This window comes from Arachis hypogaea, chromosome 20 (genome assembly GCF_003086295.3).
Source record: "Arachis hypogaea cultivar Tifrunner chromosome 20, arahy.Tifrunner.gnm2.J5K5, whole genome shotgun sequence".
Taxonomy (NCBI): domain Eukaryota; kingdom Viridiplantae; phylum Streptophyta; class Magnoliopsida; order Fabales; family Fabaceae; genus Arachis; species Arachis hypogaea.
The window spans coordinates 75,534,769-75,538,703 of record NC_092055.1 but is presented as its reverse complement, the minus strand read 5'-3'; the positions used below and the strand labels follow the sequence as shown (position 1 = coordinate 75,538,703).

At 35.7% G+C, this 3,935-nt stretch overlaps 1 non-coding gene across 1 annotated transcript; it reads right to left on the bottom strand.

Moving 5' to 3' along the window:
- Positions 1-2,886: 2,886 nt before the first annotated feature.
- LOC112787454 (small nucleolar RNA R71) lies at positions 2,887-2,994 on the bottom strand. Its single transcript, XR_003194868.1, has one exon. It is a non-coding gene; the product is annotated as a small nucleolar RNA R71 (small nucleolar RNA).
- Between the last annotated feature and the right edge of the window lie 941 nt (positions 2,995-3,935).

Genomic DNA, 3,935 nt, shown 5'->3' with positions numbered 1-3,935 from the left:
TTTATTCATCTTTTAATTATCAAATCTCCATAACCATTTGAATCTGCCTGACTGAGATTTACAAGATGACCATAGCTTACTTCAAGCCGACAATCTCCGTAGGATCGACCCTTACTCACGTAAGGTTTATTCCTTGGACGACCCAGTGCACTTGCTGGTTAGTTGTGCGGAGTTGTGACAAAAAGTTGAGATTACAATTGTGCGTACCAAGTTGTTGGCGCCATTGATGATCACAATTTCGTGCACCAAATTTTTGGCGCCGTTTTGCCGGGGATTGTTCGAGTTTGGACAACTGACGGTTCATCTTGTTGCTCATATTAGGTAACTTTATTTTATGTTTAAGCTTTTTATTTTTTATTTTCAAAAAATTTCAAAAAAATAAATTATTCTATGTTCTTCAGAGTTTTTAAGAATGAATTCTAGAGTTTCATGATGATTTGTTGAAGTCTGGCTGGTTGTGAAACCATGTCTAAAGTTTTGGACCGAGGTTTCAACTTATCATCACAAGAGCTTGTTGATTTCTATCAATCTTGCTGTTGAGGGTTTTTTAGAATTTTTCTTGGGTTTCCTAGCTAGGTTTTTCTCGATTTTTCTAGGGATTTCTAAGAATTTCTAGGGTTTTCTATGGTTTTATTACTATTTTCTAGGATTTTCGAGGGTTTTTTTTATGGTTTTCTAGGGGTTTTTCTCGGGTTTTCTAGGGTTTTTTAGTATTTTCTAAGGTTTTCTTTGGGTTTCTTAGGTTTTTCTAGAATTTTCTAAGGTTTTCTAAGATTTGCTAGGGTTTTTAGGATTTTTCTCAGGTTTTCTAAGATTTTCTAGGATTTTCTAGGGTTTTCTATGGTTTTCTTAGGGTTTTCTAGGGTTTTCGAGGGTTTTCTTATTGTAAAGCTTGGCTGGCCATTGGCCATGTCTAGTGTTTTGGACCGAAGCTTTCATTGAAAGCTTGGCTGGCTAGTAAGCCATGTCTAATTCCTGGACCGGAGTTTTAGTCTAACATTGCATGATTCTTGGAATTCTCATTAAGAATTTTGAATTCCTTATTTTCTCTTTCTCCAATTAATTTTTGAAAAAATTACAAAAAAAATAAATAAAATTATAAAAATAAAAAATAATTTGTGTTTCTTGTTTGAGTCTAGTGTCTATTTTTAAGTTTGGTGTCTTGCATATTTTTAATTTTCTTGCAATTTTTGAATATATGAATTTTGTTTTTCATTAATCTTCAAGTTGTTCTTGATGATTTCCTTGTTCCGATCTTTAAACTCTCTTGTTTTGTGTGTTTTGTTATTTTTCATAAACATTCTCAAGTTGTTAGTGTCTCTAATATGAAAATTTCTAAGTTTGGTGTCTTGCATGCATTGTTTGTTTGATCTTAGTTTTCCATGATTAGTTGCATTTTGGTTGTTTCTCATCATTAAACATTCAAAAAAATTTCAAAATTATGTGTTTTCAAGTCAATAATACAGAGAATTGAAGATTCAGAACATTCAGCAGAGGAATTACACAGAAAAAGCTGGGCGTTCAAAACGCCCAGTGAGGAAGGAAAACTGGCGTTTAAACGCCAGCCAGGGTACCTGGCTGGGCGTTAAACGCCCAAAAGGGTAGAATTTTGGGCGTTAAATGCCAGAATAGATACCATTCTGGGCGTTTAACGCCAGGATCGCACAAGAGGTAAGATTTTGTTTTTAATTCAAATCTTTTGCAAATTTTCATAATTTTTCAAAATCAAATCTTTTTCAAATAATATCTTTTCAATCATATCCTTTCAAAATCAATTTCTTTCCATTTTATATTTTTTTACTATTTTCGAAAATCCTTGCTACAATTAATGATTTAATTCAAAATTTTCAAGTTGTTACTTGCCTATTAAGAAAGGATCAAATTTTAAATTCTAGAATCATATCTTTTAATTTCTTGTTAGTCAAGTAATCAACTTTAATTTTAAAACTTTCCTTTTTTTAATTTGATTCTCAATCATATCTTCTCAATCACATCTTTTTCAAAATAATTTTCAATCATATCTCTTTTATTTCTAATTTCAAAATCTTTTTCAAAATCAATTAACTATTACATCAATTTCAATTTTCAAAAATCATCAACCAAATTTTTAAAATTTATTTTAATTATTTCAAAATCTTTTTAATTTGTTTTCGAAAATTCTTCCCCTCTTCTCACATCCTTCTTTTTAAGGACTAACACTCCTCCACTAGCAGCAATTCGGACTCTCTCTCTATAAGTTCGAATTCTCTACCTTATCCTTCTATTGTTCTTTTCCTCTGACACCTCAAGGAATCTCTATATTGTGACATAGAGGATTCCATAGTTTCTTCTCCTCTCTTTCATATGAGCAGGAGCAAGGACAAAGGCATTCTTGTTGAAGCTAATCCTGAACCTAAAAGGACCTTAAAGAGAAAGCTAAGAGAAGTTAAAGCACAACTCTCTGTAGAGGACCTAACAGAAATTTTCAAACAAGAAGAAGCCATGGCAGCCGAAAACAACAACAATGCCAACAATGCAAGGAAGGTACTTGGTGACTTTGCTGCACCTACTCCCGACTTCTATGGGAGAAGCATCTCTATCCCAGCCATTGGAGCAAACAACTTTGAGCTTAAGCCTCAATTAGTTTCTCTGATGCAACAAAATTGCAAGTTTCATGGACTTCCATTGGAAAACCCAAATCAGAACTTGGCTGAATTCTTGCAAATATGTGGCACTGTCAAGACCAATGGGGTTGATCCCGAGGTCTAGAGGCTTATGCTTTTTCCCTTTGCTGTAAGAGACAAAGCTAGAATATGGATAGATTCACAACCTAAGGAAAGCCTGAACTCTTGGAAAAAGCTGGTCAATGCTTTTCTGGCCAAATTCTTTCCACTTCAAAAATTGAGTAAGCTTAGAGTTGAAGTCCAGACCTTCAGACAGAAGGAAGGTGAATCCCTCTATGAAGCTTGGGAAAGATACAAGCAATTGATCAGAAGGTGTCCTTCTGACATGCTTTCAGAGTGGAGCATCATAGGTATCTTCTATGATGGTCTGCCTGAACTGTCCAAGATGTCATTGGACAGCTCTACTGGAGGATCTCTTCATCTGAAGAAGACGCCTGCAGAAGCTCAGAAACTCATTGAAATGGTTGCAAATAACCAATTCATGTACACTTCTGAAAGGAATCCTGTTAATAATGGGACGAATCAGAAGAAAGGAGTTCTTGAGATTGACACTCTGAATGACATATTGGCTCAAAACAAAATATTGACTCAGCAAGTCAATATGATTTCTCAGAGTCTGTCTGGAATGCAAGCAGCAACAGGCAGTACCAAAGAAGCTTCATCTGAAGAAGAAGCTTATGATCCTGAGAACCCAGCAATGGAAGAGGTGAATTACATGGGAGAACCTTATGGGAACACCTATAATCCTTCATGGAGAAATCACCCAAATCTCTCATGGAAGGACCAACAGAGGCCTCAACAAGGCTTCAACAACAGTAATGGTAGAAGAAATAGGTTTAACAATAGCAAGCCTTTTTCATCATCTTCTCAGCAACAGACAAAGAATTCTAAGAAGAGCCATTCTAACTTAGCAACCATAGTCTCTGATTTAATTAAAACCACTCAAAGTTTCATGACTGAAACAAGATCCTCCATTAGAAATTTGGAGGCACAAGTGGGTCAGCTGAGTAAGAAAATTACTGAACTCCCTCCTAGTACTCTCCCAAGCAATAAAGAAGAGAATCCAAAAAGAGAGTGCAAGGCCATCAACATTACCCACTCGGCCAAACTTGGAGAGGAGGAAGAGGCAGTGATTTCCACTGAGGAAGACCTCAATGGACGTCCACTGGCCTCCAAGGAGTTCCCTAATGAGGAACCATGGGAATCTGAGGATCATACAGAGACCATAGAGATTCCATTAAATTTACTTCTGCCATTCATGAGCTCTGATGA